Here is a 9,956-nt window from a genome sequence, read left to right as displayed (position 1 = left end):
TAGATACTCATAGATAAGTAATAGATGAACAGTCAGAATTGAAGCACCTATACATTAAATATAGATTTCTCGATTCCTCGGTATATTGACTTGTACGTGGATCGCCGGAAACATTGGGATCCTCTGAGTAAATAATAAATACTATGAAAATTAAATATTTCTGTATAAATTTGAAGCTAGTCCCACCTATTATATATTCTCAATTATCAAGTTATTCATTTATTTACTTATTACTAATTGGGCGCGGGTTGTTTTTTTAGATCCTGCGGGTCATATTTTTTTTTTTTAAATTTCATGTCCCTCGTCCAATATGGAAAAAGAAATTATTAGTAAGCTATTTTTTTGGTGGATTATACCTACATACAACATGGTATAATTAAACTTATATGATGAATAAGGATGTCATTTTCGTATTGAAAAAATACAGTTTGTAAATTAGAAAAGGAAAACTGATGTTTCGCGCGCTTTTTCTTCCTTTTTGTTCATTATTTAACATCTCACTCTGAAGTAATGGTATATGAAATATGTCCTAGAATGCGGGAACAGCTTTTTCTTGTTGGTAACCTGAGCATGATTTTTTATTTTCCAAACCTGTTGCCGTTATTATTTAATTCTTGATGACTGAGCATCTAATTATAAAGTAATCACTTGTGCGTGTGCTCATGAAAGACAAAGGGTCACTATGAAGCTATGCTCAGAAAGTATAAGTATACCCCTATTTGGACTCGAAGTAAAATTGATGATCGACATTAGCGTAATTTCTGCCTATATCATTGTTATATACAGAGTGGGATTTGTATGTTTTCCTTTCCTTTCCAAAAACCTTCTACTCTAAAGTAAGCATTCTCGCCTATCTTTGGTGTAAATTGTTTTAAAATTACATAATAAGATAAAAATTTATCTATTTAAATATAATTACAATATTTTCCATGCAATAATTATATTTTAAATGAAAAAGGGACATTTCCTTATAGCATTAATTCATTTTATCGCCCTAAAATCATAACATGTAGCTGAAAGTAACAAGGGTCTTAATTAAGTAATACGATACTCGAGCCTTCTCTTCGCGCTCTGTTTTTCTTACAAAAATGACATTCTTAATTACGAAATAATTATATGAGGGATTCCAAGAGAGAAACCCTAATGTAAATTAATCAGACCTAAAAATTCTCCTAAATTAGACAATCGAGTGACATCATTCATTCTGTTATTTGTACAGTATACAAACGATGGAAAATAAATAAAATATAATCTTGGCAAAAGAACTTCGTAGATAGATATATAAGAATAATTAGTGCCGTTGTAACTTGTACAAGCCAATTGTACAAGTGGCGATTTTTTGTCTTATATCAGGTGTTCCACAAGATTTTATTTATATATATATATGTTGTTTTTTTGGGGGAGGGGAAGGGGTCTTGGTTTTTAATTTTTTGTGAAAAAAAATCTGAAGCTATTTTCAAAATATATCGAAAATTTTATTTTTTGGAAAAAAATTTAATACCAAATATTAAAATTTCAAAAATCTACAGCTGCTCTTAAAAATTGATTTTTTTGAAAAAAAATTTTAAATATTCAATTTTTGGAAAAAGATTTCAAATATTATATTTTTGGAAAAGATTTCAAATATTCCATTTTTGGGAAAAGATTTCAAATATTCCATTTTTGGAAAAAAATTCAAAAATCCACAGTTATTTTGGAAAAAAAAAATCAAATTTTAAATTTTTTCAAAAAATTTCAAGTATATACAGCTATTCTCAAAACAATTCAAAAATTAAGTTTTTTTGAGAAAAAGTTACAAAAATTAAGCTTAGCCCCAAAAATTATCAACACCGTCATATAATTACTTATATAAATAAGTTTATTTATATGCTTTATATATAACATACAATAATTACTAAAAATATACCAATAATTAATTAGTATATTTTTATCAAAATATTAAACATTACTTCTTTAATCATAAATCGACCATATATTGAAACTCCAATCATTTTTTTTTATCCCAAGTAGACTATAAATTAATCATATTTAAAATGTTTTGTCTCAATTTTTGATTAAATCTTATACAGATTGTTTGAACGAGTTAGAATATGACATATGTATATAAAGAAAGACTAAGTGAACAAAGTATTATTCAAGTATGTATGTAGGATAACTTCTCCCTAAATCATACTTGGATGGGGCTAATTTCAGGTTCTGAACATATTGATATGAAACATCCGGGTTAAGCACCTACATGAAATGTTTAACATTTAACTTGTTTGCAAATGAACTAGTATTGTAGCGAAACTCAATTGGATTTTAAAGGATAATTATGACTAAAAATATTACGAAATGCAAAGAAATCAAAGCAAAGTCTATATCAAAAGAAAATGATGCCCCAGAGTAATTTGATTATTTCGACAGAAATTTGACTTCCTCTTAGTTTTTGACACTTTAGTTTCTGTCAGATTTTGACTAGATAGAGGGCGCCCTAATAGTTATTCTTGTACATCAAACAGTCCTTATAGTTTAAACAGACTTACAATGAAACGTAATTCATTAGTTTAATGGGAGGATCTTATGAAAAGACAAAATAAATATTATCTTGTTTTCTAAGAAACTTTCGATTTCAATTGTCTTTGAAAAAAGCAATTTACATACGAGTTTATGAAAGAAACTAACCGAGCACAAAATTTGACTGGCATATTTTGACTGAACGTTTTGAAAATGTATGACATATTTGTATTAAAATTTTGTCAATAAGCACTTTCTTTTGTACAAAACATTAAAAAATTGACGACAAAAGTTTTTGTCAGAGTTTATACCTATTCACTATCGACTGGCGAAGTCAAGTTAGTAGATTTTTCGTGAAATGTTTCTCAGGCCTAATTGACCCAATACTTTTTCCTCCATCCAAATTAGAGCTTATCTCATCAATACCTTTAATATTAGTTTAAATCCCATTCTAATAAAGTCAATGAGTAAGGTTCATAAAATTGATGGGTCGTTTGGCTAGCCGAAGTGAGTCAAATAGAAAAATCAGTGGGATCGGGTACAAGCTTGGATCAATTCCGTTTTGATTTTTTGAACCCGATCATATCTGTAACTTGGAATATTTAATACCATTTTATGAACTCTCTATACAATTTTTAGAAGTTTTGAATCATACCTAATATGGGACTAATTATATAGGTTATTATCATCACAGAGTTTTGGTTGTTTGAATTATAATACATTAGTTGTTGGGGAACTCAATATAATGGGCAGTTCCATGCTAAGGAACAGAGATGGAGGCTTGAATTTGAGTTTTGTGATTAGATTTGATATCACAATCAAAGACTCGATACTTACATATATTTGATCAGAAAGTTATTTTAAACTGGACTCAAGAAACGCCTTGGCAGTATGGACTCTCTACATATTATAATTATGGCTCAAAGTAAGCTCAAAGGAAGTATGAGGACTTGATGAAAATATTACAGGGCTAGGATGTGTGAGCAAACACTTAATACTTGAATTGTACTCCATGCCAAGACTTACGTCTAGAATTGGACTACTCGAAAGTTGAGTTTCAAACCCTTTTATTTTTTCAAATCTGAGAACTTGAGGAAAATATTAAAGGGATAATAATTTGTGAGGAAAGAATTTGGGCTTGACATGGACTCCATAGCTAAGACTTACCTCTTAAATTAGAATCGAAAACTAAGTTTCAAACCATTTTCTTTTAACAAAGTCTAAGGTTTCGATGAACATATTCAAGAGCTTGAACTTGTAATCAAAGACTTGTTTTAACGAATCTGGGAACTCAATGGAAATATCCAAGGACTTGGAATTGCAGAATAAGGACTTTTCTCACTTCTGCGGATATTAATCCTGGACGACCTTAACGATGACAAACTCAACCCAAAATGAATATTCATCATGAAACCTGCTGCAAACAGGAGGTTGGTAGGTAGGAAATCAATTTTCATAAGTCAAAACCAGGAGCAGGGTCATTCCTATGAACCAAAAAAAAAAAATAAAGATAGTAAATTAACATATTCAAATCCGTACTAATTTATTACCTTTTTATAAAATAATTTATCAAATAGCAAAGTATCCCAGGCTCAATCCCTTCCTTCTGCACTTGACACCATTTACTAGTGTCTACATTATAATATAATATTATATAGATGACGTAGGGGGAACCTAAATATGCACATTACTATGGCACACACACAAAAAAAAAGATAGCTCATTAGAATATTACGCACAAAGTTTTATTATTATTATTGTTTTTATTATTTTTGCGTACGCTGTACTTTATGAAAAATGCAGTCAAGCTATGCAAATTTCCCCTTCTTTTTAAAAAACAAAAAAATGTTTTAAAGTCTTTTTCATACATCGAATACTTATTTACTCAGCTACTCCTGAATATATTACCATAAATTTATACGGTTCTTTTTATTGTCCAAAAAAAAAAATGAATTAGTTTTTCGGCAAAAAGTACATAGTACTTTGGAAATGTCTAGAAACTCATACTTCTGTATATTATAATGAAGAGAAGACGGATGGAGTCAGGAAAGAGTAATTGTTATAATATTATAAGAAAACTAAAACAGAGTAGTACATCGTTGTATTTTAGAAGGAGAACAAAAATATGAAAGAAGTAGAAAAAAGATTTTTTGGTTCTTTGGAAAATGACGAGATGAATCTTGGTTTTGGTCACCGAGGGGTTAAACTTACTCCAACTGCGCGGAAGAGAAGAAATAATATATAGATATATGAAGAAGCAGTTCTTCTCTTCAGTTCTTCTCTTCTTTTTTTTCTTCTTCTCTCACTAGGGGCCTCTACACACACGTTTTTTGTTATTTTTTTTGTTTTTTTTTGTTATGTGTTTGTGAATTAGGGATGGTTCCTTGTTCATAAATCAAACTCTCTCTATTTGTGGTGGATTATTTTTATTTTTTATTATTAGTATTAGATGTTGCTTAGTTATGTAGTAATGTGCAAAAATAAAATAAAATGACCGTTTGAAATCCTATCCATAGGTATTACATACTATGTATGGTTATATATGTATACTAAGTAATAGTGATACGTTCAAACTTGTGCGTTCTTTCTTTAGTATACAAATACGTAACAATTATTAGACTGGTTCTTTAATTGGTTTTTTTTCTCCAAATGCTGAAGGGACATGGTTTGAAATAGCGTTTCTTTTTAAAACTGAAGAAATGTTCATAGTTTCAGACAGATTGATCAATGTTTAGAATAGTTTATGGACAAAATATAATTATTTTCTACTAAACTTCAACCTGAGTCAATTTATAAAAAAATAACTATTGTGCATAAGGAAAAAATCTTTCAAAAATTTTAATACAATTTTCCTCTAACATGATTGTTTGATATAAAAAAAATGATAATTATCAGAGATAGTATATAATATTTTTAAAAAAAACCCTATAATCACGTCATATCTTTTTACATCTCTATGTCATCAATAATTATTATATGTGCTACTACTTTAATGACAAAGAGTAAAATACATTTCATTTTAAAAATGATATGAATTTTTAATTTTTTTACTCAGAAAAATTTCCAATTTTTAACTTGGAAAAACCTATTTTTGGAAAAGTTAAGAAACATAAAGGACAACCAAAGCTGTAGGCCTCCTAGACCTTAATGGCACCGTATAGACTATTTAATTTTTTAGAAAGTGTGATTTTTGGGTCAAATGCCACCCTTTTTAAGACTTTTGTAACGTCGTCCAAAATATGATAATGATATGAGTAATGCTAATTGTACTTTTTATATTTTCGGATACTTTATTTATAAATCTAAAATAATTGATGTAGTTTATTTTTGATTATAATTTTAAGGGGATCTAAGATGATTTACAATCATTTGGAATTTCTGGGGCGTCTGCAGAGGCGCTGGGCTGGAGGAGCTGGACCCCCCCCCCCCACAAATTCCATTTTTCAAAAAAAAAAAAAAAAAAAAAAAAAAAGGTTTGAAATGTAACTTTTTGAATTGTTTTTATTTGAAATGTAATTTTTCATATTTTTATCCAAACACCAAGCCCCTCTCAAAATACAATAATGCGGACGCCCTTGGTAATAGTGAAAAAAAATTAAATAGGATTAAAAATTGGAAATTTGTATCCAAGTATTTTTTTTTTTAAATGGCTTTCACGTCGGCAAAAATGGATTGAGATGGCTCAAACTTTGCCAAAGTTGTTTTTTTTTTGTCCTCAAAATAAAATGTTTATTGACCAGAGGGACAAAACATTGTCAGGAAAACGGGACAGTCTAATGCACCTATATTTATATATATATATAATTGAATACAATTTTCATATGTATATTGTACATATATGTATAAATAGACCTAAGGCATATTTCCTTCCTTCAAGCAGTGGAGCCTTTTTTTTTTTCATCCTTCGATCCCTTTGATGAAGAAGAATGGTTGATCCTACTCAGTGATCTATGTATGAATTATCTCCTACCTCTGTTGTACACGACAAAGAAGTGACTCATATTCTATGTAGTACTTACATTCATACAATCCACAAGAGAACAAAAAAAAATAGTTTTACTTACATACATTTCTATATATTTTGAGGTTTCCATTTCCCTATCTTTTATATTAATAATTTTTTGTTTCACTTACTTTGTGTGACTGAGTTTCTTTGCTTGAGAGATATACTCGTATATACGGAGTGGGGATAATAAATCCGGAGAATTCAATAGCTGGGCAAAAAAAAAAGTGTTCTAATAATTTATGTCAATTTTCTCATTAATATAGGAAGGTTTAGTGGTTTTTTTTTACATTCTGGTTCAACCATCCAGAATGCGTAAACAAACTATAATAAACACTTCGTTATCATGAGTTAGCAAAAAGCCAAGAAGCAGCACATCTCAGATCTCATAGATGCTGAAGTTGAGATTGTGATGTACTCTAGAAGCCTGGTTTTCTAGGTGGCAAATATGAACAATAATGGAGAAGACCTCTCCTGGAAAGCAGGAAGGGGAGGGCCCAATTTAAAGAGGATCTCGAGTTCCCGATTCAGCTTGGAGAAGAAGATCAAGGAGCACCCCACCAAATCGATGAATTGCCTCGCCAACGACTTCTCCGTGGCTACTAGGATCATCAGGAGGGTTGTGGAGGACGACTTGGGATTGTCCTCCTCATACCCGTTGTTATTATTTCATATAAAAAAAGATTGTAGTATTTATAAAGAAAGATCTGGAGTACAAGTTTTTCTACCCAACCTTGTATATTACAATTAATTACGCAATTAACCAATCCTTTGCTCCTAATAGTGAAGTCAATCACTCAAACCAACAACCTCCAGCATCAACCAGATTTTCCAACCTGGCCCTGATCCTGACAAAGGCCTTTATGTCCATGTTTACCATAGCCTCGAGAATGGAAGTTTGCAAGGAACCAAGAGTTTTATGCGCACGTTTATTGAACTCTCTCTCCAAGGCCTTAATATCCGGGTAGTTAGAAGGCCACATTTCATTTATCCGAAACATATAGGTCTTAAAATACTTTCTTTTTTTTCTTCTTCTTTTTTTGAATAAATCTGGTTCCAAATACACAATTTGGACAAACAGTATCTATTTAAAGTTTAAACATGACACCGGATCTGTTAACATCAATTTAAAATCTCTAACATCATTATTTATAGAGTTATTTGCATCATTTGGCGTGCGCCCAGCAAGGAGTAATACAATAATGACTACATGGCGTTCGTGTTCGGAGGACATCTCACAGATTTTGTATTTTTTCTTACACAGTTTAGTCAGATAAATCTGATGTGCACACTTTCACAAACATAGATTTTAGGGTTGCTAAGATATCGATGTCTAAACTTGTTCTGGATTTAAACTCGCCATCTTGTATATGTACCCCAGAAGTTAACCACCTAATTTGAAATTATAGACCAAATAACGAGAAAACTTTGCATTTAAGCTTGATCTAAACTTTGAGACTTTTTATACAATTTTTTTTTTTTTTGTCTATGAAGTACTCATTCTTTTCAAATTAAGTTAAATTAGAAACGGAAAAATAAGTTTGTTTTATTCCCACAATCAAAGTTTCTATTCAATGAAATACTTTTAGAGTGTAGTTTGATTGTGACATAGTGTAATTCGTTATAAAAAGTTATAATTTGTATAAATATATATACAATACAAGGTTCTCCTACAATAATTCCTTCAAATGCAGTCACTAGCAATTAGCCCAACCCAGAATAGGAGTTTAGGAGAATGTATTAATACAAAAAATAAGTAATGAAACTACAAATTAATAGGCACTAGGCTATGTAAATAAATCTTCTTTTAAGTAGATAACGAAACCCCGTTGGAATCTTCTTCTTGTAGAAGTGAGATAATCTCATTCCCTCTACAGTTTAAAAATATTTAAGACGGTGTTTATTTACTCCGTATTTTGTTGTCAACTGTTGCTTGTTCAGATTATTTTACCTTATCAGTGTTTTGAGTGTTGATTGGTTAAATTTGAATTAACTCTTGCTCTGTGGACAATTACTGATTTGGGAAGAATTAACTCACTACTACCAATGGAGCAAACTTTTATTAGTTTGTATACAAAGTGACATAGGGTGGCGCCGTCTTGTAGCAAAAGAATAAAACTCCCCTAATGATTTTTTTTTGAGAAAAGGTTGCGAGAAACAATAAGTGTAATAACGTGCTCCCTTTAGAATCTCGTCGTTCGCTCAACAGCTTTTTTTAAATTTTTAAGATTGAAAACAATTTTTTCCCAATTCTTCTAGTTGGGCCTTACTATTTGGCTTGTTATCATTAATTTTTATGTCTTACGAAGACCGTATAGACACCTCTAGCCTCCAGTGGATTAACAAATATATATATAACTATTTATTTGGTTGAAATGGACGTCCTGGAATTCTTAGTGTGGATGTGTCCAGTATTATGATGATCTGTTCAACTTATATATTTTTTACACTTCAATCAACAAGCAATGACTTTCTCAAGTGTCTCACTGTTCAACACAAAGTATATTATGACAAAAGTGTCCCATCTGTTCTTCTTTATCTCTTATTAATTGTGTTCGTTAAGGAAGGTTCTAAAGAGCTTTTTTCATCTAGGTAAAGACATATGTAATTAAGAGTCACTTGAGTAAGTCTTGAGTGGCTAATTAATTATTAGTATTAAAGAGGATGGAACTCATCATTAGACTTTTCAAATGAGAAATAGGGCTAGTGTTGGAGCATGCTGAGTCAAATCATAGAAAAATCTACATAACTTTTTCTTCAGGTGCTATAACTTAAACCAGGTATGTCCAAGTTTTTTTTCCTAAAAGTCAAATTATAATCTTAAGTTGATGGATATTCACTGAGGCGAATTGATAGTTATATTTAAAGTTTAGAAAATTTTGAAACAGATTCTATAAAAATCACTTTCACTTCATAAAATCAACTATTTTATAATCAATGTTAGTTCGTGGCATTGCAAGTCTAGAACAGTCCGATATAACCGTGGGGAAGAAAATACCCAGACAGGAGGCGATATTATTGTACAACCAACAAGTCATATACTTATTTGAGTACATAATAGGGCTGATAAAAACATTAAGGGGGCGTTAATGCAACTTGCAGGTTATACCAGGCTAAAAATTGAGAGAAAAATGAGCTCCTGAAATGTGTTAAGGTTCTCTCCTTAACACCATCAGGGCTTTACATTAACACTTTTTCGACCGTTACGGGACAGGCAAATAAATATATACTTAAAATTTAATGCAAAAATCTTTGATTCATTTAGATATTCATTTCTTCATTTCCTTTAAATTGTTCTCCAAAACATCTTTAAACATAGGAGTCAACTTGAAACCAATTGGCAAGAGGACAATCTTGGGATCAGATTTTGAACTAATTTAGTTGGCAGTGATGAGATTTTTTTGTGCTCTATATACCAGTACGAAAATATTGGTATCGTTACAATACTATAGCATAC

General features: G+C 30.6%; 1 long non-coding RNA gene across 1 annotated transcript; it reads right to left on the bottom strand.

Moving 5' to 3' along the window:
• Positions 1-3,223: 3,223 nt before the first annotated feature.
• Positions 3,224-4,729, bottom strand: LOC139907670 (uncharacterized). The gene is made up of 3 exons (XR_011784398.1): positions 4,504-4,729; positions 4,047-4,186; positions 3,224-3,980 (listed from the first exon to the last, which is right to left on the bottom strand). It is a non-coding gene; the product is annotated as an uncharacterized lncRNA (long non-coding RNA).
• Between the last annotated feature and the right edge of the window lie 5,227 nt (positions 4,730-9,956).

This window comes from Lepeophtheirus salmonis, chromosome 2 (genome assembly GCF_016086655.4).
Source record: "Lepeophtheirus salmonis chromosome 2, UVic_Lsal_1.4, whole genome shotgun sequence".
Taxonomy (NCBI): domain Eukaryota; kingdom Metazoa; phylum Arthropoda; class Copepoda; order Siphonostomatoida; family Caligidae; genus Lepeophtheirus; species Lepeophtheirus salmonis.
This window is presented reverse-complemented; position numbering and strand designations above follow the sequence as displayed.